General features: G+C 41.1%; 1 long non-coding RNA gene across 1 annotated transcript; it reads left to right on the top strand.

The window, feature by feature from the left end:
- LOC136440731 (uncharacterized) lies at positions 1-26,467 on the top strand. Its single transcript, XR_010756698.1, has 5 exons — positions 1-180; positions 1,038-1,138; positions 12,569-12,716; positions 13,133-13,186; positions 26,361-26,467. It is a non-coding gene; the product is annotated as an uncharacterized lncRNA (long non-coding RNA).
- The last annotated feature ends 1,067 nt before the right edge of the window (positions 26,468-27,534 follow it).

The raw sequence follows: 27,534 nt of genomic DNA, 5'->3' as shown, positions 1-27,534 counted from the left end.
CCACTCCAAAGTTACAACACAGGCCAACTAGTACTGGGGTTGTCTTGTCACTGTGGCTCCAAAGGCGATGCTAAACCGTTTCTTGTTTCATAAGACGTTTGTGAAGCTAAAGACAGTGCCTCCCAGCCCTCGGCAAGGACACAGCAACTCACTGAAACTTCTACAGCGTCTTTTCTAACGGTACCAAGGAGTGGTCAAGTATCTGAGGAATGGGGGTGGGGGGCGAGTTACCATTAGTTCAGTTCATGCACAACGTTATAATCTATCAGCTTTCAATATACGACTACTTACTAAGTCCCCTATACTGTGCATTGCTATACTAGGTATGTCCTGCCGATGGTGTATAGACGGCCAACTCTTGTATCAATAAAATATTTCCTTATTTCTAAACTTCTGGGACTGTACCTGCTACAAAATTTTGCAGCAGGCCAGTTTCTTTAGTTACATACATTGATATTTGTACCCACACACTCTCTAAATGTAAGAATAATGTATCCTGACAATTCCATAGCCCTAAGCCTACAAATGAGAGTGTTGAAGTGTCTCAGGAGAAAACACTTTATCCCAACAAGGTCAAGGTGTTCGCCTCATATCAACAAACATTCCAAATATGTTACAAGGGCAAATATTTCACTCATATCGCTGAAGAGGCTGCATTATTTATAGGAGGGAGGAACAAGTGAAAATTTTGAGCTGGGTTTTGCTTTTTTCCCCTTGATGTTAACGCTTTTTCCAAGGTCAGTTTCCTAAGAATTTGAATTTATCTGTTTAGCTCTACAAAGGACACCTGAAGTAAGACTTAAAGAGATTTGTATTGAAATATGAACAATATCATCAAAAATAAATTATTTATTTCCAATTATGATATTGCTTGTCTACACATAGGCAGTTAACTCATAGAAGCTTCTTGTGCTATCTTGACTACACTGCACTTAAATTTAAAAAAAGGAATTCTGTTTCCCCACAATGTTAAGAAATCTTCAGTGCCGTGATTGTTAATGAGTGAGTCAGTAATGCTGGATCACCTGTGTTGACAGTGGCTGGCAGACCCTCGATGGAGACCCCAGACTCTGAAGTGTTTAAAACTGTCGACTCCTGGCAGCCAACAAACACACTGGAGCCCAACAGCCAAGTAATGGTAGGTAAAGTTTACATGGATTTAGGGGGAGGGCAAACAAGGCGCTAATGAAGAATTTATACCTCTTCACTATGCCAGGAATTCCACGTGTAACCTTTTCTGTTTCCAGCCACCTACAGTTATTCTATCAGCTTCTTTAGGTTCCAGAAGTTGTGGATTGGCACACTGACATTGTTTTCTTAATTAAGCTTCCTTCTGACTGTAATCGTAATCAAGGTGTAATCATACCATGTTGGTGAATGAAGTCATAGTGAAAGATGTGATGCTGACTTCCTAACTAGACCGCGGTGTTGTAGGCTAACCCAGTTCCTGCAAACTTTACAAACAGTAAATATTAATCTTGTGATAACGTGTTGTCAGAAGCTTTCAGCTGCAGGAAAGCGATAGCCCCTCCCGCCCAGGTGCTGCTGAAAAACGGCACACTTTTCTCCTCCCTCTTTCCTCACCGGAAGGCGTCAACCCAGCCGGAGATGAAAAGTAAACTATTGAGTTCCTTCAAGTGTCAGATTTTTTTGTCATGCTCTCTGATAAAACAACCCATTTCCTTTGTGTACAAATCTGCTCAAGTGATTGAAAACAATTCAAGACAACAAGCAAATGTTTACCGTCGTGGCCGGATTATGCGTCATGTTTGGTTGCCCCCGTACCTTAGATAAACCAACGATACGAGATCGCCGTCGTGATTGCGCAGATTTTTTTGTGGTGTGGTCGATAAGATTGATGCGGACTTGTGTGGACTTGAATGGGGCGTTATCTGTGCTGTTGACTGTTGAGTTGGCAGTGTGCCAGTGTTTGTCCTGTGTCCCAGGTGATGATACTTCACCTTGACAGGTGTGATTGGCATGATATTTGTGTGTTTTCCTTTTGATATTATGGTAACTATGGACAGTCTGTGCTCATGAATAAAGCACACAGGATTGTAGGGTAGTGGGTCCTAGAAATGTGATGATGAATAAAGAGGAAAGGAAATTAACATGATTAAGTCCCAAAAAAGCAGAAAGGTTGCACAGACTGTTGACCTTGAAAAAAAAACACAATCCCTTAAAACCTCCCCTCTCCTTTATGTAAGGAGGCTATGATACTCAAGTTTACCTGCCTTTTGGTAAAAACTGAAAGACTGACTGTGAAGGCTTCTTTTGGTAGACTATGTCGATATCTCTAAGTCATCAGCCAGGTGTCAGTGATATCTACATACCATGGCATGAACAAAAATCCTTAGCAGAGACACACAAAAAAGTTTGTTTGTTGCTGTTTTTGTTATAGTCAATGTCCAGTGCTGAGGTGTGTTTTAAACACTTCAAATAAAGGTGTTATTAGTAGCCAGGTAAATATCATATATCAACATTGATGCTTCGCCCTGGATACTGTACTATGTACATATGTGGTGAGTTCGTGACGTTATCTTCTTGTGTTATCAGTGCATTTGGGACCTGTCCAACTCTTGTTGGTGTACTTCATTTCACCTCCTTTGTGACCAAAACACTGTTGACCACATCAGGACAGGAACTTTTAGAGTGTTTGTGTAAGGTGATGCTGACCTTGGCAATACAAAAATGAGTTTTAAGATTCCAGAGCAAAAACACATCAAGAAAACTTTGTTCATTTTGTATTTCTAAAATTGTTTCTCAAGTCCAGTCATGTACAGTTGTATTTGTTTTTTTCCTCAGATTTCTAACATTACATCCAAATTATTTTCAGGTATGATTGTCAGTGAAAAAAAGTTCTAGATGCTTCACATTCTGTCAGAAAACTGTGAGGCACCTCAAAGTACTCTTATCATATTTACAACTAGTCAATTGAAATCCCACAATGGACCTTTATGAAAGTTATGGGCCAGAAACAAAGTATGGAATTGAACTTGCCCAAACAAACCCAGTGGATTTTGCCCTCATGTGAAAGGGACAATGTACTACAGTCACTTGTGAACTACCAAAGATCGAGGCTATGTTGACCAACATTATCTCTGACCAACCAAATCAAGGCAGGCAAGATGGACGGGATAACCCCAGGTAGTGGTGCTCATCTCCCATTGGTCAATTCCTCCATCTCTATGATGCTTCTCCTCGTAATCTTTTGTGGATGGAAGGAAAAGTTGTTACGTTATTTAGTAAAACAATAAGAAGTACTTATAAAAGATTGCACCTTTGCAGAGCAAATGGCATTGTGCCAGTGTAGTGTTTACGCAGTGGTAGAGTGCTGCCAACTTTTATCACGTTCCATCAGTTATTAATCAGTCTGTATGATATGTATGAAACAAAGGAAGAAAACGTTGCCGACTGAAGGTTGTTGGGATATGTAATATCTCTGTTTGGACGGTGTCCCTCTGCGATTGGTGCGCAGAAGAATAATTTCCCTCCATCAATGTGTGGAGCACGGAGAATATGTCAAACTTGACAGGTGGCACACAATAGAATGATTGCATCATAGGCAGGTAAAACAGGAGTGGCACTATCGTGGGTAAATATTAGACCTCGGAGGCTGAGATTAGCTTCATGTTGTAACAGTTTGTGAGTCAGACTGGAGTAACACTAACAGAACGCAGAATGTCTGTGACCTTTAAAGTTTTACCTCTGTCTTTGGATACCAAACTTTGCTGTTATGATTTATGATAATTGTTCCCAAAGCACTAAGGACAACACCCAAAACAGAGAATAAAACATTTGCTCGGTCTGAGTCATACAGAACAGCACTTCATGTAAAGAAAAGTAGTTTCTAACAGACTAACTACTAGTATGCTGGCTATTAGTGGAATATTTGCCCGCCTTCGGAGGGAGAAATGAATCACCCTATTTTTACCAAATAGGCAAATATTCTCTATGCCCCCTTAAGAAGGCTTGGTGGACCTTATCAAAAAGGAGTTCAGACAGGGAAAAGTGTACATGTAATGTATATGGGTGGTCCCTTAAAAGTTTTTTTATCAGAAGCTTCTTTGTGTGGGTAAACCTCACTTCTCTTTTCAACCTGCCCGCTTGTGGGTGGGACTTGAAGGCTTGCCATTCAGGTGTGTCTAATATACTGGAATGACATTCCTGACTTGCAAATGTTGCTATATCAAGTGCCATGGAAGGGCAGCTGTGGGAAGGTTGCACACGATAATGTTTCACCCAGGAATTCCCAGAAATACATGAGCCATTTCTGACATCTCCAGAAGTCACCCTTTGACCTGGCGTGTTGTTGTAAAACTTTTGTTCAATGGAGTGTATGTAACAGTAGCAAGGTCCTGAACTGCACACATCTCAATGACTATATAATTTGATTATCTTGATTTCTAAAGAAGTATCTTGTTATTGATTATGGTTCAGGTGTCTTTTGCAAACGCATCATACCATAGTCCATATCTTCTCACACTTGTTGATGTTATTTGTCTGATATTCATTCTTGCATGAGATATTCCATTGCCTGAGGGGGTAACAGATTTTTCTCTCCAAGGCTAACATGTTGTCTTTGTGTGCCCATTGTCTGCCACACGAGCTGATGCTCCGGTATCCTTTGTGTTGATAATCTTGTCAGCAGCTCCAGGCCATTTCCCATTGATGTTTTCATCTGCCAGGTTGATCTATACACCTCCTGCCTACTCCTGCAGGGCTGGGACCAACCACTGCTCGCAGAGGGGGGACAGGTCAGAGTAAACGTAGTGTGGCTCCAGTAGTGTCTGTACTGAAAATGAAAATATTGTATCTTGCAGTTTTCTGTATGATCTTCGATGTCTCGAAGGAATCGGTAATGTTAATGTATAATATTATATCATTTTACAGCATGTATCATACCGTAAAAAAAGGATTTGACTAATGATGCCTGATTTTAATGTGTCCTTACTTCAACTTCAAACTTTATTAGAATCAACGTAGCAGCCAAGTACGCAATGTTTCCAATGCTGAATTGTATTGACTTTCACACTGAGTCTTGACAATGGTGTCCGTTAGTTAAAAAAACTACATTACAACCAAGAATAAAGTTGACTAAGACTCAGATAAAATTCATCGAATTAAAACATTTCACAAGTTTTTGAAAAAATCTCCTACATTGATTCTTGATCAACATTTGACACCTATTAGACAGCATTAATCTAATTAATTTGTAAAATTCTCCCTAGATGTTTTGCTTGACTGTCAGTAACTCTGTATGATAGAGAGAGCAGACTTTGCATTCTGTTCAGTAATATTCTCCATTTGTAGTTACAGTACATTGAAGTTGTTAGCCAGAAAATTGGGTAGTGGCCCTGCCATGATTGCAGCGTACCCCCTGTGTGGTATAATGGTACGTCCTGCCCAAGGTTTCCCAGGTCGTGGAGTCGTGCCCCTTTGGCTGGCGGGGAAACAGAAGAACAAAGGCTGCGGAAGCAATAATATACGCCAATTAAGGTCTGCTCCACTGCACCTGTCAGAATGTGTCCTCTAATCGCAAAATTTGCATCAAATCTGAATAGAGGAGTCAAACCTTATCATTCTTTAATAATTGTGGTATGTCAGTGTAAAAGTTTTACACAAAAATGCAGGGTTTTGGTGTAGGATAAGGTGTCACAAATATAAAGCTGTAATGCATATTTGCCACCTGCATCTTAAAATGATCACTGATATGAACAGTTATGCCAAGAATGTTCAGATGGGTCAAACAAAAGAGCAAGCAGTCAATTTCATACTCAATATGCATGCCAGAAATGTTTGAGCAGCAAAATTCAGCAATCGTGTGGAAAAGTATGGGCTAATCTTCTTAAGAAGTAGGAATGCAGAATTGCTGTTAAGCCCTTTTTGAAGTGACTGTTGTGTTGATTGTAATCAAGTCTTTGAGAACCATCTTGTTCGAAAGAAAATAATAAAAAAATACAAATCTCAAAGTCAGATTATTGAAGTGAGTTCAAACTGTGACAAGAATATACATAAAACAACAGAATCCTTTTTCCAATCGTCAAAAAGACTTAAATTCATCAACTTTCAGATGGCCATTTGAAGCTTGCGACAACTTTCATGTTTTTGTTAATTCCATAGAAATGCATTATTAACAAACTAATTTTGAAATGATTTGTAAAAAAAATTCATGTGAGTACTATGCAGGTTTCTGAAACTAATCTTACAATGCTTAAAACCTAGTGTTTCTTTGAATCTCTGATTAAAAAGCTGAGAATTTAAAACTGGACTGTTTTCCCTTTCCTTGTTGAATCCATAACAATATTGACTGTCCCACTACATCCATTACATGGGCAGGGGAATGGTGAAATAATTGATGTTAAATGTTGACTGTTACTTTTCTGTCGTCGGGAAATTTCACATGTCAATGGGGCCTGGCATGGACATGAAAGTGCTACATAAGTTTACTGACATGGAGGTACAATATTTAGGCTATGTGAAACCCATTCTGTGCTCTCATTTTGTTTAGACTTGAAACGTAAAAGAGACATTCAAAATTTTCAATAGCTACTACCATGTACAGTATATTTTTCAAATCAGCAATTAAGACTTGAGACATTAGATTTTGTAAATGTTTATTGTTAAAGTACTCAAGTTTGAGAACAGTAAAAGTAATCGAAATGAATGCAAATTACTTAAATTGCTCCGAAATTCTTTCCAATTTCAGCACAAATATTGTAAATTCCAGAAACAGAATATTCACTAGCTTGCCACCTGACTTTTGAACCTGGTGCCATATCATCACTGTTTGCTAAGAATCCATTCTTACTTCCTGCCTTTTCAACTGGGAGGTCAGATTGGAAGTTTCAGTCAGTAGAAAGGTTGTAGTCTATCCATGTATGGCAGTTTTAGCTCCTACTGAAGTGATAGTTCAGACAGTTCATCATCTTGTTGAACAGGAGGTATATCCTGGTAAAGTTTGATGGGAACTATGTGTGATGTGACATCTGGCCATAGCAATACAGTAACTTGGTTTTGGGGTTGTAGGGGTGCAAAGTTGCTGCGCTGGTGCACCCACAGTCAAAAATTAGGTGCACAGCTCCAATTTTGGGTGCACACAGGTGCACATGCACCCAGTATTTCGAGCCCAGTATAATATTGTTAATGGTACTGATTTTAGGGAAGGCTGCTAAGATACTAAGTCTTCCAAAGGCTTTGCTTTCCTTTTAGTTATTTTTACAACATCTGTGAACAAAATGAAAGTGATGCAGTCCCAATTCTGAAGCTTGTTCACAGGGACTGATGATATACTAACAGAGAAGTGATGTACTTCAAACTTCAAACTTCTGAAATTTTAGAATGATTGAGATTGACTTTAAACAATGTTGTAATACTTATGTGTTATATGCATCTCCTTAATGATAATATTTGATTAGGAAGTGTAATTTGGATTTGATACGTAAGGCCTGACAGAATGTAGTCAGCTTGAGAGTTCAAACACTGTGCAGATGTTGCTTTATTTACCACCCGTATTGATATCTAGGTTAGTTTGCTGATTTATTAGGCATTATTACTGGTTTGCTGTATTATTATCATGTGGGCTACCCAGCCATGTGTGTTTATAATCCAGCTTGCCAACCGGCATGACTCTTTATTAGTGTCTAAGTACTCCGACCACAAATCCCCACGAAGGCCACACAAAACGTAGAACCTGGCTCCGAGAAGCGAATGCCAGGCCGTCATATCTGTTGCTTAGTATTCAGGTCTCCGCCATGCTGTCCCTTTGTACATGACAGCTGGCATGATGGATGGGATAACAAACAAACCAAGGTCAGGCAGACAGCCTGGCTCGCCAGGGTAACCACACCAAGTTGACTGTCTCCCAGTCAGACCCACTTCCACTATTGACACTCCTGTAATCTCCATTTATGATCTTTGTTGGAGAAACCTTGTCTGCTTTTGATGTTGAATATACAAATATACTGAGTCTTTGATCCTACCTCTTGGTCATTTCGTTCTCTCATTCTTTTATTCATCTGTTCTTTCTTCTATATTCTTTCGTCTCCTTTTTGAAATAATCTTATTTGTTTTCTTGCTATCATCCATTTCTTCTCTATTTGTCATTTCTTTCAGTGTCCTTTCTCTTCCTCCCCTCTGCAAAATGTGGTAATGAAGTTCATGAAGCCATACATAACATGGCAAAAGTCATGTACCTTTTTCCTGATGACTTTGCACCTGTAATAAAAAGTTTGATAAAGTTTGAAAGTTTGTGAAGATTTCATGCATGATTGAGGAAGAGGTCTTCCTAGTTAATCTTTCCAACTTAAGAACTAAATTGATGTATCTTGGCTCAGAGTTCAGTGTTTTCTGTTGACTGTCTATGACACAATTACACTTGTCTGATGATGCAATTTGGGTTAATGGTTGTTTTTTTGTGCTAGTTGACCTAATTCTTGATTGATAATGAGATTTTCTAAGCCTGCCCCATGTTCTTTAGAGTCCACTGGTACATCAATTCAATTAAACGTGAAAACAGGAAGATAAAGGGACTTAAAATGTTGTATATCTGGGAACTTGGCCAAAGCGTTGTCCCTCACGCTTTTTCAGTTGTCACTTTAAAGTGGAGTTTTACCCGAGAAGGTAACTAAATAAACCGGGATGTGCCACCTTAATCTTTGACGACCAGGAATAGCCTTTGTTTCTAAAAATCTGCTGGAATTATCAATGAAAGGTTAGCAACATGTAGGATGGGTCAATGTCAGATCCATGATTTCTTTGCCTTCCCTGATAAGAGTCTCCTTGGTGCGAAGGCCGCTGTGCTGAAACCTGTGTTTTCTTTCTCAAGTCTATCTACTTGACAGAAGTCAACAGGGTTGGCAGTCCAAACTTCTCCCTACAAGATCTTTGTGACAAAACTAGTTGTGTGGACATTGCTTTCTAATCACTGCTCCCCTATCATGTTCCAACCCTCAGGGGACATTAAAGCAGAGCTAGCCTTGATAAAAGAACTGTATAAATTAAACTGCTCTTGATCAATTGTGCCTGGAAGGGGTGTAGTCACAGGTGAGTGATCTATAAAACCAGGTGGTCCATTGAAAAAATTCGGAGATAACCTCTGTAGTTTTTAACTGAGGGTGTTTTTTTTGGTACAAGGGCGAACAGCTTGAAACTGTCGGGAGAATTTGTAGAAGATAAGTAGTGTGAAATAAACACACCGACATGCGGAGCAGCCTTGAGACAGGTCCCTTCACCCTTTCATGAAAACCTTGCTCCTTTTGGAGGTTTTGTTTCATCCAACATGTTTAACAGTCACAATTTGTACCAGAAACAGCCAATATTAGTGTTTGATTAATGGGAACATGTACTGGAACGTGCTCACCTAGCTGTGTACTTACTAAGTTATGAATTATTAGCTGAAGTGCAAAGATAATGTATGGTTTTGGGCCAGACCCTTGGAAGTGAAGAGAGACACTACCAAACCTATCTCATTTTCAGGCTTGAGTGGTTAATTAAGGCTAGAGTTAAAGGATGGTTATTGTTTCCTGTTTCTATAAACTCTTCGGTAGATTGACAGAAATCAAACAACCTCAAAGCTGCTACAAGAGATAAACATGATATTCAAAAGAAGCTGTGATTTTATCTGGTTGGCACACTGTTATTTTCTCCCCCAAACAAGGCCGGCCACAATCAGCAGGTCAGGTGGATGACAGCTAGTTAGGAGTCCCAGCAGGCAGATGACACCTGAGATAAGGGATGTCAGCCACACAAAAGTGCCGCAACCTTTCCCTGCCCCACCTGTGTAACCCGATACTCCGGCTCCGCTCCCCACTCTACCTGAGTTGGAAAGTTCAAACCTTTCAACTCCATCTTGACATTTGCTCCGACGGGCCCATTCAAACAATGAGCCCGGCTTCCCTCTCCGAGCTAGGTTTCCTGTGAATGGGAGACAGAGGGAGATGAAAGGGCCACGCACACAAAACCCCAAGTACACCTGTGTAATGTGACACTGTTGGAGCAGGTGTTGGCACAAGTGATTTATAGGTGTCCAAGACCTCTGGGCGTTTGTCTTCATAGAATATGGATAAACCGAAGGCCTTCCTCTGACAGACATGGACACGATTAAAGAAAGCGGCACTCAATAATCTCGGCCTGTCAGGGAGGACAGGAAGTGGAATATGACGTGCTTCCCTTGAACCGTGGTCGGCCGCTCATTTGAAGTGTGCCTGGTTGGTAAAGAACAATGCGCTGAGTTATGATTAGATGGGCATAACCGGATTAAAGGTAAACGTTCACACACAGAAAGGGTACAATTAGACCAGCTGTGGTAACTATTGTGAAGCAAAACTACCTGTGGGAAATTGTCAACTGTTCCGGCACACCTTGTGTGACTTGGTGTTATATTGACTTTCCTACTATTACATTGTGCTCAATCACAGGATTCGAGATATAGCAGACAGTTCGGATAATCTGTCTAAGATGCAAACACTGCGTTGGTAAGACTGCTACGGGGGGAGGCCCCGGCTCAACCTGGAGGTCCAGGCTTGGGCAGTGGGTCCACATGAAAAAAGGGCAACGTCTTTAATCACGGAACCTCAAATATCCCCGACAATCCAGATAAATGTGTCTCCCCAGCAAACACAGCCGTGATTAAACTGCTTGTGCAGGAAGTGGGGACAAGTGGTTATTTCTCCCGATGTTTGTAGGATGGTAACCGTGGTGACAGTACAGTTGAACAAGGTAAATAGTATCATACAAGAACACCTGCACCTCTTGTTGAATGCACTTGGGCAACAAAGTGGGTCGATGTGAGCACATACTCGTCACAGATTATAGTTTACATAGTTGCCCAGTGCCCAGACCATGCGCCAGGCAGTTAGAGCCTTGTATTACCACTTGATAGAAGTTCCTTGGAGACAGGGAAACTTGAAGGCGTCAAAAAAGTGACAAATAGTGGAAAGGCCTTGCTTCAATGGGTTGAGTAAATGCTTCCTTTTATTACCGTGTGTTCCAATCAAAATGTGATTCCAAAAATGAGGTATGTTAGGCGTTCAGTAGCGTTTCAAACTCATCAGAGGTATGAATCCCCTAAAGGTTTTAGATACACATCACCATATCAGGAGGTTAAAAAGACCCCTTACTAGTATGTACCCATCATTAAGGTGGTCTTTGATCATTTCTGACTAATATGTGCTTATACAGTAATTGTAAACACCCTTTCACTTCTGTTCAATCTATCTCGATGCGTATCATTTTATTTGTTTTTGTTTAGGCCATATGAATTCAATAACTTGTTTGGTGATTTTTGTCCCTGGGGATATTTCGTTTGCTAAATGTTTTCAACTTCAGGACAAAAAGGAAGATCTCTTTTCTTCCTCTTCAGATACTAAGATGTTTGAAAGCTGTGAAAATGGCTTTGGGTCCATAGAAAAATTTCTTGGGTTCTGTTCTTAATACTTGTTCCTTTTCTTACTGCCAATCCCTAGCTCCCAACTACACGATTCCTGTTACTGGAGACACTTTACACTTTGGTCCATGAGAAGCTCATTCCTCCTAGCTGCCACCTGAGGAAACTGGACTACATGCTGCATGGTCAGTGAATAGGCACTGCCAAAAAGATGTTGAGACATTCTTCGGCTACTGATTTAGACAAATCTTAATGACCAAAAAAACTCTTGTCTCCTCTGTGTCTCATCTTTAAAATATATTACATGTATTTCAAATCCATCTTAGCTTCATGATAATTAGAAGATGTGGTATGTGGCTTCGCTGTGCAATAAAACACTGGAACATCAAAACTTGGACTCCCTCTTTTTAATATCTAGCTAAAAGCCTGGTGGTATCTAGTCATCAGTCAGCTATGCAGACTTAGACTTGTCTACTCAAGCTTTAAAGTTTCAAACTTTTTTGAAGGATGTTCTGGACACTATCTGCACCTGTGCATCACGTTTTCTCTCCCAGTTCTTCAGATCACCATGACTTTTCAAGTTTACATCTTTTGTCTGGCCAGTGTTGGTGTCTGCCCGCTGGAGAGGCCATTCAGCCTACTCAACGTTCCGTAGCGATTGTTTGAAGAAGTTTAATTAATCAGTAGTCACGTGACGTGCTGGAAGTGGCGCCGAGACTGGGTCAGGCTGCTGAGGATATTTGCTCTGCTGTCCTGAGTCATGGTGCTGTGATAAATGTAACCTGGAGCTGACAGCTCTGATCAGATTTAGATTGCATGGAGCTTGTACATGACTCAATATCATTTCTGGTATTAGAAGTCTTGGGGAAATGATAGACATACAGTACTTAAGACTGAAGCAGAATCTTAACTGTACCAGTTTTACAAACTAGATATAAGACCAAACTTAATTGACTTACACTCTAGCAGTGGAAGGATTCAACATCCAGCCATTTATTTACTGGAAAAATAAAGATGTGAGGACCTTTCTAGCACTGTATATTTTCGTTGATACAACAAAATATTAGTTTTATCATGAAATGATGTCTTGCTTGCCCAAAGTGGGAGAATTTTTTTGTTGTACTGTATTTGATATTCGGAATACCAATGTTCCATAAAATGCTCTTGTCTTGCTCTTCTCAGATCATCAAGTGTCCAGCCAAGCCAGCCTCATTACCTGTTTAGGCATTCCAGCCGTCTGCACCGCTGCCGGACCGTGCCTCCAGTCAGCCTCTCCTCCCTTACCTGTCTGTTCCGTCTCACCTGCGGACTTCTCCAAATTCTGTTCCAGGTAATTAGAGGAAGACAATGGGGTTTGTTTGTGATGTACACACGTCAGCAGGCCCAGGTGGGTAACTAATGGAGAACTGTTACTGTAAACAGCAGTCTGCAACATCAGGTGAAACCGTAGACTTGGGATGACACTTTCTCTAAAAGGGAAAGTAAATATTTTACTCTGTCCTTTAAACTACCATGTTCAGTCATACATGATATCGGTTACTGTCTTGGGTCCCGCCCTGGTTTGCAGTTGAAAGCGTAGAAAGTAATAGAAGATGAGACACGACAGCTTGCATTGAAATGATTGATGATTTTTCACTCTGGTAAAATGCATCCTTAGGAACGGTCAGAGAAGCGTGGATGTGTCAACCTGGTCAGGAACACGAGAAGCATCCTGATGCTTTTTCTCCTTTCAACTTTTCTTTGTAGGTCAACAAACTAAAGCGGAAGGTCTGACTGTGACTGACTCAGTCCAGTTACACTGTAAGTATTGACCTTGTCAAAAAAAAAAGAAACTGATCTTCTTACAACTAAAGTGAGGCAAAGGTGAAGGTGTTTATGCAAAAGTAATTGCTTGTAAGAATCCGTACAAGAAGTATTAAGATGGTCGGACTGTGACTGACTCAGTCCAGTTACACTGTAAGTATTGACCTTGTCAAAAAAAAGAAGAAACTGATCTTCTTACAACTAAAGTGAGGCAAAGGTCAAGGTCTTTATGCAAAGGTAATTGCTTGTAAGAATCCTTACAAGAAGTATCAAGATGGTCGGAAACTTTGTTCTCCTCATCTTCAAAAACTTAGAGCAGCGGGGATGTAAGTCATAAGTATAGGTTGTCTTCAGGTTTACGCTGGTGTATTGAAAAGCAGTATTATCATTGTAATGGTATTTGCTTGACCTGTTTTCGTCCTTTGTATTTGTTCACAGCTTTAGCAGTTAATTCTGGCAAACTTCCGTTACTTAAGACAGTGAATCACTCTGTCAATCTGTTTTTTGTCTGGCCTCTATCATTTTTGTAGACATAAAGTCCGATAGCCTGGGTTGTTCTGTTATAAGGGGTTCTTTGACGTGTTTCAACAATTTCCACGTCAAGTCAAACCTGTACAAGTGACCGCCTCTACTTAATTTGGCCATGCAACTACTTTTTGTGGTCCCTTAATAGCTAACTTTTCCCATTGCCTAAGCATTAAGGATCCTGTCTATAGTAACCACCTGTCAGTGCATAGACCAGATTTTTTATAGTCCCCTGAGTGGTCCTCTTGGACACCTTGACTGTATAGCTGTCTGCGTAATTTACTGACTGCAATGCTGCTAAGGATGACTCCAGCAAAGGTCAAGTGCAACTTTTGTTCTGTCCTTGGCATTGGCAGACTATCAAAGGCCGAGCTGTCCCAGTGGGAGGGAGGGTGGAGACAACTTGATGAGGAAACCTCCCGAAGGGCGGGGCTGGTTTTTATCTTGTAACACAGTTTACCTGTATAACGGTCATCTGGGCAGGGATAATGAGCTGGGTAATTAAGTAACATATCAGGTGTTTTAATGATGTCCCAGGCGGACAGGTTGTTACTAGAGGGGCTAGCCCACCTGGAAGGAGTGGTAGGGGTGTGTATTCACTTGGGAACCTCTGGATCATCGCATTGTAAGGTGACGTGAAGCTGGGCATAAGCCAAACCTCTTCACATAGAAGAACCCAACACACTTATTGAAAAGACTAGGGGTGGCCCGGTGTGCTTGGCTAAGTACGCGCGCCATAGCGAAGGTTCACTACTAGCCGTCGCAAAAGTGCCATGCTTTGTCCTCAGTCTGAGGTTCGACCATTTTCTTAAGGTGACTACTTATCATTGAAAAGACAGAATACAGCATCACTAAAGATGGTCAGTGAGGAATTAGAGCATAAAGTCATCTTACTTGATGATTTTACTTGCAAGGGATCAGTTTTTAAGGCTAAGTGTATTCTGGCCAATCAGTAGCTTTGTTTGTTGTTTCTTCCTTTGTGAGAGGAAATCCTACAAATTCAGGGCATAATGGGTGTATGATCGGGACACAGTCGGTGGCATTAGTAAACACAACAGGGTTGCTGCAGTGTGATTACTGGCCGTCGTTTCCTTGTTTCATTACCGGACCTGTATTCTATGTGAAACCTGGTAGGATCTATGATCCATGACCTACATGTGCTTTTGATGTAGTTCTTAAAAAGTAAAGTAAAGTCTTAAAAACTTTAAGTAGTGGGCAGTATGGAAAAGATGTCTAGTACAAAGTTGTTTCGTCTGTACATGTACACCCTATATGTATATGTTTACATACCAAGATCATTATCACCATATACCAAATGCTACACTGCTAGTGCAATAACTGTCAAAGGTAAAATGCCAAATCAACTGTCTCAGAACATTTGTATAGGGTGTTTTCTTGCTGGAAAGTAATTAAGGCAATATTTACTGCCCTGTATAGTACTACAACAGTTATCATGTTTTTGTCTTACACATACATGTACAACATGATATTGTGTACCTAATCACACGATGAACCGACTCTTTGATCTGTGCACATGTAGAAATTCAAGGGTTGTTTTGTAGAAGCCATTCACTTTGTAGGTCTGGTCTGCACTTGTTCTGGGGAAGGGACGAGTGGCAAGGGATATTAGTGATGCCCTTAATGGCCAGGAATGGAGTCTAAAGAATGTTAATGATCCCAGATTTCCCAGCAAATCCGACTGTCTAGTGCGTTATTGTCGGGTCTGAAAAGGAAAGAAGAGCCTTCCTGTCTGCCAAGGCAATTTTCATAAGCGAATGTTGTGACTTTGATTTTTTTCAAGAGACAAAACATTTTTGAAAGTACCATTGTGAAGCCATCTGGTATGAGATGATAATGTAAGGGTCATCTCTGGTGACCCTCCATCCAGGCTCCCTAATTATTGCATAATTCTTCAAGAGAGCTCTTCAAATCGGAAAGCGTGTGAAGCTGCTCAAGCAGGCACCCATCTATTGGGCAGCTAATCCATCTCCAGTTAAAACATTAAGCAGTGCCCGGTATCGCACTACCACGTTTCCACCGCCGTACAGCAAAGGGTGTTAGAAAGAAAAATGAAGAAATCCCTGGATTAGTTAGAACATGCAAAGGTCTGAAACCGGAGCATGTTTTAAGCCTGTTTTGCTCCAGTAACCACGTCCCCCTGCCCTGGGACCTGCCAGGAGGAGAGGGACTTATAGGTCTTAGCACAGACCATTACTCCAGAATCCCTCTCAACAACTGCAGAGTGGGGGGCTGGGTCGGTGAGTGGCAGGTCTTATCTCTAGCCCTGATGTCCAGCCTGTTCCACATGGCAGGTTGGCCCCTGCCCTCTCCATCACAACTGGGACACTCACAGTGACACATACTCAAGGGCCTGTATGCTCTTTTCTGTAAAGGCGTAGGCAGCCTATTTTTGTTTCCCGTAATTCGTAGGGAGAGCCGTCTTAGTCACGTGATTCGTAGCAAGGCAACAAAATTTTGCATAATCCCCTTCCTTGATTTTAGTGTAATACGTAGGGGGTTCTTCAGAATTCAGGGTAAAGCGGTGTTGGGTCCTCCCAAGCAGACCCTCATACTCCCCATGCAGAGGTTTCGGTCTAGGTTAGCCTGATCTGAGTAACCATGATTTCTTTCATTTCCATCCCACTTGAGGAAAGGAGGGAAACAAAAGAAATGATGGCCACTACTAACCTACAACTGGAAACTCTGCTTGGAGGAGAGTTAGTGACACAGGACCCTTCAAGGATTTGGACCTGCAAGCAATAACACATGATGATAAGATCAGGTACTGCAAATAAGACCATTCTCCTAAAGTAGGTCTGTTACATCTTAAGGATCCTTAAAGCTTCTTTGGAGGGTTTTAGCTGATGAAGAACTAATGGAACAAGACCAAGCCCTGGAGAAGAGGAGAATATCTCAATTTCATTAGCCTTCCCAGTGCCAGAGCTCATTACAACTTTTACAATTTGCTCATGACTCTAGATTTGACAGTAATTGAGAGTCCTGTTCACTCCAAATGCTCACACTTAGAGGATAGGCAAAACATAAAGGATCAGTCATCAAACTACCATCCTGTCTTTACACATATGCGGAGTTGTTCCATCAGGAACAGATGCTCCTGAGAGAGTGTCTTGAATGTAGGCCGTGGCAACCTGCCAGAGCTGCTCCCCTGCACCTGTTACATCCTTACCCAGAAGGCCACAGTTGATGGACGTGTGCTGCTGGGTAACTTCTGGTATGTTCGCTGGCAGGTGCTCCCACTGCGGTGTTCTCTGCGGCTTTGTGTCAGATGATAAACTCTGGCAAACTTGGTAAAATTGGCTGGAAAACAGAGGCACGGCAAACAGGTGCATAGCTCTCAAAGGACATGTGTTATTCTGTGGTAGACATAGCGAGCTTGCCTTCAGGACAGAAAGGGACAGGCATCTTCTGTGGTGGTTAATTCTGAAGCGTGTTTCCTAGTCTTTTAAGGAATAAACAAGGAAGAGTTGTAGAGACTGTTAGAATTTAGAATAGACACATTGCTCATTGACATACTCTCCAAGCAGAGGTTGAATGGGCAGATTGTCACCGTTTTATCATATGCCGTTTTTTTTTGTCGCTAGCACGTTGAATGGGCTAGCGACAAAAAAAAAGTCATATGATAAAACGGTGACGATCTGCCCATTCAACCTCTGCTTGGAGAGTACACTGACAGAGGTTTTAAAGATTACAGTGTTACACAGCAAAAATGATAAAAGTTGAAGAACAACAAGAAACGTGGCTTAATTTCCATCCAGCCTATGACTGTCTATAAAGTTATCAGATAGATGACATCTTATAGACCAGCTGAGGAGAGGGAGGGGGTGTGCCCGGACCCCCATCCCTCCAAACAGGTGCTCTGGGTGTTTATCGTTTTACCTCAAACCTAAACACGTGCAGTTTGCTCAGGCTTCCATTTTCATGTCCCCTCTTCACTCCTTCATGGTAACTGATATGAGGAGGGGAGTTAGGGGCTTGGGTTACCTGCAAACACAAAGGAAATTTGGAGAGAAAATAGATTTTTGTTTTGCAGTTTTCTCAAGCAGCTTGTCCTAATGAGGAAGCTAAGTGGATGGGTAAATAGTGAAATGGGGGATCGGATGTCCAGGTGGATCGGGTTAGGCCGGCGCCATTGTTCCTCGCTAACGGTCCCGCAGCGCTGCCGTGTAAATCGGCAGGAAGTGGTCAACACTGTCACAGGAAGTTTATCTGACTGGACCTCAGGACACCCCCAGAAGCCTGTTTGTCACATTGTGGGATGTTTGCCCAAAGTGACACCTGCCTTTGGTGCTATTTAGGGTCATGCCTTGCCCAATACACCTGTCTGCTTGTAACCGTTTGGTGGACGGACAAGTTTTCAGTTGCAACAATAAAAGATGGGATTTAACTAGGCCAGAGATGGGTCAGCAACATTTTACATGTATAGATTGGGGAGGTTGAGGGACTCCTGCACTTGATCTGAGCTTTCAATGACTGCAGTCAGAAAGCTAGAATTTAGAAATTACATAGCAACAAAAATGCAAGTTTTATCACAGCTTTATTCAGTGGATGATACAGTTGGCAAAAGATGGTTGTGGGATGGGGCCATAAACGGGGTCATTGAGAAATTCAATTGGGTCAAGGTTTTGGGGAACCTGAGGGGCTTAAATGTGTGTTCCAGACAATTGGCCAAAACTTGTCAACCATACAATTAATAGGAATAAAAAGGTTATTTTTGTCCTGAAAATGGTTTCTGTAGGATTCCATCGTTCAGATTTTTGGATCAAACCATTTAGAGACTTGCTTTGCAGTACTTTTTCACTGCATTTCTCATGGGTAAGATACATTTTGAGAGACAGCTTGGAAACATTGTCAAGGACAAGGGAAGGATGTTTTTGCCCCCTGACACGCGCCATTATGTCAAAGGTCAGGTAAGACAACCTGCGTTTTATTGTGGACAGAAGAAATGATTGTTGACAGAAGAAATCACATTGTATTATTTGTAGTTTAAAACCATGCCTCTCTGTTGTTTTACCTTTTGAGGCTGAGATATTGATGCCAATTTTGGCCGGATGCAGTTGTCTTTGGCACGGGGTGGGGTGTGTGCCTCATTGCACTTAACTTGTTTATTGTAGGAACAATATTGTGGGGAGTAATATTGTGCGGTGATACATAACTGTGGCGGTTCTGGGCATGTGTCAATGTCTTGGTCTTTGTTTTAGCCAGCGGGGGGCTGCCGCCCCGACTTCCGCTGCTGTTGTGTTTTCTGTTGATGAATTGACGGGCGCGAGATGAAACTGACGCCACATCAAGTGGAAGCACAAGTGCTGTTGTCCCCAGGCACGTGCCAGCCTCAAGTACGGGTCTCACACGAATGTTTAATTCCTTGTCTCATCCTGTAATGCCAAAGTATGATGATGGAGTAATTGTGCATGTTGCGATGCATGTCACACAGAGAGGGGGAAGGGGGGGCTTTGCTTTTACAACTTTTCATTGATTTTTCCTATCGAGGATGGAAACAAGGTGGCAAAAGATTAATGTTGTGGAAAGTAAAAAGAGCATGCAAAAAATTTATCATTTTACATCTGTTCAGAAAGTTCAAACTCCTCCTACCATAAGTTACAATATGAAAATTGTAATAGGTGGTTGCCTAGATTTGCATTTTGTTTGCATAGTATTGCACATAAGATATGGAGTAATAATTCATTCAATCCTTAGCTTAGGAGTCTTCACATTTTCGTTATAATTACTTTAGATGCAGCTAAATATCCTAGATATGATATCCAGCATATATCAAGTAAAAGCTATTGACTCAGTTTGACTGATTGAATAAAATTGGTAGGAACAGCCTATTATATTATAAACTCATTTGCATACTTTAAGCTCATGATGACTGTGACTTCACTTTTGAACCATGTACACTTGTACAAATATTAAGGATCTGACCTTTGTACTATCACAGAACATGTTAGATACCTCACTGTTAGGTTTAGAAATTGCTTGCTTATACTTGTGTGTCTCTTGGTTTGTAAGTTTATATGCCCTGAAAATGTCATCATGTCATTTCTGCCTCATTTGGAAGTTAAAACTGCCATCTTGATAATGTCTTCACTTTTGTAATGTCTTAATGACCCTTTATCTAATCAAGGACATTCCTATATGATGTCCTTGATCTAATCATCCCTGTTAAAGGTCACCAGATTTGGGGGGGGGGGGACATCCTTTGCTCAAACTTGTCACTTCAAAGAACACGGTTTATGTTGATTGTCACATAATGGGGTGTATTGCATAACTAAAGGGCAGGGACAGTCAACTCGGTCAACCTGTCCGGATCAATTAGACCAATGACTCCACAGAGCTCATTGAGTTGTCACCGGTGTCATACTTTATACACAGTAGGACATTATCTGCAGAATGAAGTGATAGTGTCTTCTCTGATTAATCTATTGTGATGTTCTAGCAGCCGTGAAATCGATTTCAAATCTCTCAACAATCAAAGCAGTTTAGGGATTAAGTCCGCACTTTGAAGAATCTGACCCTTTCTCTTGGTAAGATTAAATCTGACCTTCTGAAATTTGTTTTTCAGTGATGTTGCCTGGTCCCAGGCAGTCGAGGACAGGGCTGTCCCAAGGCCAAGAAGGATATAATGATAAGGATAATCTGGAGATGGGCAGGTCGGTCTGACCGTCTTGTTTTTGCTGTACATGAAAAGTTTGAGACTTCTCAGGAATATCAAACAACTGGCTATGTATCATAAAACACCAATGAATTGTAGCCCGTCTTCATTCTTATGTCCATGGATGCTGTTAGACCTTTCCAGACTCTCAGCAATCTATAGGTGGCATTTAGTGTCAAATTTTTGAGATCGGAACATCTTTACTGGTACCACAGAGCACCAAAGCTCTATTGATCACCTGGGAAGTTAGACCATTTGATGAGGAAGGGAGTCTCTGAAGCATGCAGAAATGTCTCTTACTTTTATACATGTACAAAAGGATATGACATGATACAAAGCTAAAAGTTTGTTCCAACACAAAAAATAAGGGGAGAAGTAGAAAAGTTGACTGTGTGAGAGACTCCTACTACAAATGCAGTACACTAGTACCCAGTATGTGACAATATTACATACTGTTAGTTACCCTTTGTTCCATCAATGTCAATAATATTATTACCTGTCCTAAAACAGCAACAATGTCTTGAATTCAATATTTTCTTGCATGAAAATATTCATGATATGGGCTCATCTGGTATAATCAAGGAGGTTTAAATCAATCTTACTGATTAAACCTCCTTGGTATAATTCAGAAATATTCCTGTCATTGTACCAGACTGGTGTCTCATCTACTTCATTCATCTCTGACCAGAGTCCTGCCATGGGATCTTGTAGCTCTGTCTGCTGGCTCCACCCTCGGAGACCCTGGTCCGTGCAGCGAGGGGACATAAAAAGCTCTTGTCACTTGACTTGCAGAAAGAAAAACAAGTTTTCACAGCTAAATGTGCCCCATTCTTTACAACCTAACTTTAGAGAAAACACAGGTTCTGCCGATCGTGGGTCAACGCCTGTATGAATGGACACCTGCAGATACAAAACCTCAGCTTACTTACAACTTCAAACAACTTTTTATGCATTTGAAAATTAAAAAAAAAAACACTTGCTGAAGATGAAAAGACCGGCTGTTTGGTGTGCGGTACTGAAAGTTCCGGCGTTGGTGATGCATATTTGATGATGTGAAGCGTGGGATGACCTGTCGGTGTACAGGCATTCTCCGCTGGCATATTTTCATACTGTGTGATCCCCGACATAATTGGAAAGTCTGATTAGCATGTGTATGGATCCTACAGGGAGGTCAGCCTTGTGTACATTTTCCTGCACTGTCGGGGAGATGCCAGACCTCCCAGGTGGCACGGTTGCCACCGTGGGTAACGAAAAATCCTGCCGACACCCAGACAAGTTGGCGAGGAAAGTGTGTGTAGTTTGTACACACGTAAACTTGTATAGTACTGGTTTTCAGAATATGTATGGACAGTGTGAGGTAATTATCATTGCTGTCAGATTTTTCCTGGAAGCCATAAATGGTAGTTCTGACCCATGGCGGCCCGTCTTTATAGAGAGATAGACAACAGTCCCGGCACAAGTAGCCGGCTATTGTACTGCTGTTAAAGGAGAATTATAGTAAGTCTTGTCTCCAGGCGGTGTTTAGGCGTGGAGAGGTAAACAATATGTCCGCAGCACATCAATTATATTCACAATCACTTTAGATGGCAACTCCGAGGATTTTGTTACGACTTGCCTCCAACCATTCTTACCCATTCCTTTGTGTGCCAATTATAGGGTAGTGTGCTGTAAGAGAGTAAATTGTATGATAAACATTCTTCTAATTGCCTACACTTCCATAAGTCTCTTAATCTATTACCACCACTTTGTAAGGGATGTGTAAGAAGATATCTTTTATAAACGGTGGCGAGTTTTGGTGACTAAAAACTTACTGATGGCTTCTTTGGTTCTTAAGTGTCCTCTGCTCCTGACAGTTGAGTCAGTTGTTGGGAAACAATTATTGTGTGCGGTGAGATGGAACACCTGTACCAAGGCCTACATCATGGCACACCTGGGACGATAGGCAGACCGCACCTGTGTGTAGTATCATCACTTTTCACCGTCTGCTTCCTCATAATTGTTCTTTAGTAATGAAAGAAGAATGATATAGCAGGAAACAAAATTATCATTCAACCTGTGTTAAACACCTGTTAACGTGATGAGGTGAGGAGAAATGGTGACATACTTGGTGATGCACTGACAACAGTTTGTCTCACTTGGATGTCCTGCTTTGATATTAACTTATACATGTAGACTAACTTAGTTGTCTTTAGCAGGGAGAAAAGTCATGGGCCTGGGTGACCTCTCCTTTTGTCTAGATGTACATTGTCGAGCTATGACAAAAAGACCTGAAGTGTGTCGGAGCTTGAAAGAAGAGAACCAGTTTTCCTTTGTATTGTGTTTACCACAAAACTGTCCGATTATCTTCACAGTCAGAGGGTCCACTCAAAGGGTTGATGTGTTTTTAAAGTCTAGTCGCTGCGTCTAAATTTATGAGTAGTGTCCTCTGATTTGAACATTGATGCTCCCTTTGTTTGGAAGCATTGACGAGGATTTGATGCCTGAGGGCTTGGAGACCAGGTTTCATCAGCACAAAATGAATGGATGGGCACAGATCAGTTTGCAATAAACATTGTCTCAACAAAACTCTTAGGGTATTAACCAAAAAAAAGTTATCTTATTTTCAATGCCTGATTTTGAACAAGTTCAAGTATATTGGAGATTCTCCTACGTAAAATCATCATCATCATCATCACTCTTCCTCTGATAATGAGAGAATAAAACTTTTTGTTTGTACTTGCTGTACATGTTTATCTTTACCTCTTTATATCTCTGTTTCATTTGTAATCAATGACATTTTCTATTAGGTAAGTGGCCCCAGGAAAGTGAATTGAATGTGAAGGTCCCTTGCATTATCATATTGTCGATGCCACCTAAGGACATTTTTGCATCTCAAAGCAGTAAAGGCATTCCTATGCCAGTTCTGTAGATCCGATAATACTCAATTATTATAGCTCAAACAAGGGGCCTATTCAGCCGTGTATTTGGGAGAGATTGTGAATATAATACATGATATAATCCCCAACTGATAATAAGGGTGGAGACAAATCCTGTGTTATCCTAAAGAATTATCAACAATGCTATTGTGTGATAATCTAGACTTCTGGGAAGGAAAATTGTTATTGTATGTACCTTCAAGATATGAATTTGAGTATTTTCAGGTGTTTAGGATACTGAATATGCTGTATCACATGTCATGTGGATATTCTCTAAGGAAACTGTTGAGAGATGTCTTCATGACTGAGATAGATAGATACAGACTGCAACATTGGGGTGTGACAGAACTGTTCTGGAACTTAAGAGGTAGAAGTATGTGTGTATATGTGTGATGTAAGATTGAACAAATTGAAAGATACTGAAATATTTCTAAGATTAAGATATTCTAAGTAATGGTGCTAAATAGTCTCCAACCAGACCCAATGGATTGCAAAGACCGTATCCAACTGGAAGAAGGAGCTTGTTGCAAAACATACTTCTTCTGCCAGTTTGATACGGTCTTTATGCAACCTATAGATCTGCTTGGAGATTAGTGCTAAATTCCTTATGGAAAGCTCCTATTCATGATTAGTGGGTTTTACAAAATGTACATGGCATACATCATACATGTGTGCATGAGCTACATCAAATGGTGCGTCTGGTACACGAGGCCACCTAGCAGCAGTATTGCAGCATGATTACTTGTTCTTGTTAAATGAAGCAGGGAAACCACTCTTCTGTTTGTTGGACAGGTAGCATTGTGTTGTGCAGAGGGATGTATTTGTGGGGAACAATTGGCAGCCACCGACATATCAAACTGGCTCATAACTTTTCACCCCTGATGGGTTTGGGCAGACTTTAGTGTGATCTGGGGACTAAGTCCTGGCTGTGGTCCAAGGAAACTGTGTTTCTAAGGCTGTTCTTTAGCCACCTGTTCAATCAGTGCCTGTGGTCGGACTAACAACAACTGGTGCCCCTTGGGCTCCACTGATATAGCATCCTATGGTCAGGTTGGGAGTCCCTCCTGCTACTGATACCCACACCCCAGGGTGCTTTTCTGATGCAGAAGGTCATATAAGGTGCTGCTCCAACCACCAGGCTGTCCTTGTCTGTTTTAGGTCCCTCCAGTAAGATTTGGAAATAAACAATGTGTCAAACTCTATATGTTTGGAAAAATACAGTCCGCTATTCTGGCTGGGCAGTGGTGTGAAAAGTCGTGTGTTTTCGGCATGTTAGAAATGTTTTCGGCTACCATAGAACCTATAATCAGGATATGTATCAGATTAAGGCAACCTGTGAAGGTATCGAAGATAGCAAAATCTGTCAAGTTTTTAGGGTATGGCAGGGCTACAATATGTTACAAAGAACAACAGTACCACGGGTGAATAATTTCCATCATACCAACACTAGCCAGGTAACAGTAATCTGAAAATGACCACTCGTATTACTTCCTTCCTCGAAGTCAGTTTCAGACGGTTTCACTCAGTCTATACAAGATGACATGTCAAAATCTCTTATCTCCAGTTTTCATCAGATATTAAAATCTTCGCAGATTACCTGCATTCCAAAGAATGCACCTTGTCTGCCCCATCGTTTGATGTACCCGATGATTAGGAAATATCTCCACGGATGGCTCTGCAGTGCTTAGTGAAGCGGATACGACCAGAATAATCCGGCTGTTGTCTTTCAACCATGTATATCCGCTAGATAAAGTAGTTATGAGGGAGGAATGTTCCCCCGAGGCAGAATTTCATATTTTTCATACAGTGATGACATACCTGTCCAACCTGTCATTGCTGGGGAATGCAGACAGTTCATTCACCTGGTCTCATTCACCTCCGGACAAGGCCAGCAGATCAATATCATGATTATGATCATTCTCAAAACTGGCTCCTTCTTTCACCCTAATCATTATTTTTCAAAAGAGTCATAAAAGTTATTGAATGAACTTCAGTACTACCCCCTTTGGCTAATGTTTTGTTTGAAATCTTTAGGATGGGCGGGTATAGACTACAGATTAAAAGATGTTTATGCCACTTCTGTTTTTATATGCATACAAATATTTTTCCACAGTATTATCATAACTATCATCTTTACTTCTTTACTTCTTTCCGACAAGAAGTTACAGTTCCTCCCCCTGAGTCTGATAATGAACCAGCCCTGATATTCATGTACAGTCATGGATGAATGAAACAAGGGCATACTATGGTACTATGACTTTACAATTGTGCAGTTAGGCTTTTTTGCAGAGGTGGTCTCATTATGAATTTGATACGCAATGTAACATGTTAAGATATTACCTGTATAGGCACATGTATGACATGATGAATCGCATGCTATGATTGATGTTACAATGACGATCACTTTGTACACAATACTTGTCAGATGGATCTTTCAAGCTAAAACAAGCATATCTATACCTATATTGGTCAACTGATATAACTTTGCCTAAGGTGTAACACACCAGCTTCCAGCAACCACATGTCCCAATGGAATACAACCTGGAACAATTGAAAACAAACAAACCACTTAGCACCATGGCACAAATCAACTGGGCATTGAAGGCTTGAGGCCCAATTAGTCAAATTAACCATGGAATACTTGGCATTCTCTTTATTTGGAGTTTACAGTTGTACCATTTAACAAGATGTGATCAAAATGAAAGTACTTATTTTTTGCAATCTCCTTAATTAGAGTCTCAACAGGGATCAGCCTCTTCTTCCTTGAAAAGGCTTCTCCTAAGTAATCTGTGATTGATTGTAACAAAAACAATCAAGGTAAGCTTTATTTCACACACTCTGATACCCATATTGTACCTGTCCATTGCCACCTTCAGATTTCATATCAACCAATCAGCAAATGTTCATGAAGTTTGAAGTATAACCACTGACAATTGACAAGCTGTTGAGAGTCATTTCGTCTATGGTGTTGGAGCGCTGAACTTCAGACTTCAATACACAGATTTAAGCCCAATTTACTCATATCGTTTTCTGTTCCTTATTTTGTTGTTCGGACCAGGGGAGCACACATCATCAACAGCTGCCTGGAACAGCGTGTCTTGAAAGGAGCTGTAAAGGTCTGGGCACTGTAGGAAAGGAATTCAAAGGTGAGTCAGTGAAGTCCAACTGTTCTGCATCTCTCTACAGCACGGTAACCCTGCGCATGTGGGCCTCTGCGGACATTTATCGTTTTTCCCGTGACAGACGAAGGATGGAAAAAATCTTGCAATTGACCCAAAGTGATGCAGTCCCAAAGCCACTCATTTTATAAGAGTTCAAAAGGTGTTCTCCACCTAGTGTTCCATGTTTCCTCCTGTAAAAGACTTGTGGCTGGAGAAACAGATCCTGCATGTCTCATCCTGTTCTCCTGGTGGAAAAATGAGGACATGAACCACTTGTGGAGTTATGTTGAAGTGGTACTTTCGAAAACTGTAAAGCCAGTTTGGTTTTCAAATGATGAAATGTGGTGTTATTGAATTCGAATGAACATTCAGCTGCATTGAAGAGTAATCAAATCTCTTTGAATTCATTCTGTAGGACATTTTAGATTTGTTGTCTCGCAAAGCATAATCTATTGACTCAAGGTCATTTGGTTTTCAACAGGTGGCATTTCACAGGTGATGTTGTGTTAGTCATGTCTGTTACCGTAGAGTTGGTGAGATGCTCCCCTGGCCTTAGGTTTGTCCCGAACACCAAACCACACAGTGTACAACAGTGTAAAGCGGTGTACACTTCCTGTGGCGGGGAGAGAGCAAAACAAAACAGAGGCAACTGATTGTGACCACAGCTTACTTAAGAAGATCACACCAGATAGCACTTAAGACCTTCATCTTCCCAAACTTCTCGGATGTTTTCATACTTTTAGTGACGATTTCACTCTGCTTCATTCTACACTCTTGACTGTTTATTACTTTTCATCATACATGTACTTTATGTTCATCCTATACATGTATGTGATGTCAAAGAGATGTTGGAACACCTACAGCGCAGCCCTCGGACCCCCATGAAATTAAATCTCCTCCCCGCTAGTTTACTTTTGTCCTCTTGGAAAGCTAACGGAAGGCAGCGAGCGTGTCTGCATGTAAAGTAGATGTAGGATGCTGAGTGACCCTTCTGCATGTTGCGTCATGGCAGACTTACAGCGTGGTGTGGTCGACTTCTAATCAATGGGACGGCCTGTATTTTTAGGAGGT

Source organism: Branchiostoma lanceolatum, chromosome 8, assembly GCF_035083965.1.
Source record: "Branchiostoma lanceolatum isolate klBraLanc5 chromosome 8, klBraLanc5.hap2, whole genome shotgun sequence".
Classification (NCBI taxonomy): Eukaryota; Metazoa; Chordata; class Leptocardii; order Amphioxiformes; family Branchiostomatidae; genus Branchiostoma; species Branchiostoma lanceolatum.
Note: the sequence above shows the minus strand (reverse complement) of the source record. Positions and strands in the feature narration are given on the sequence as shown.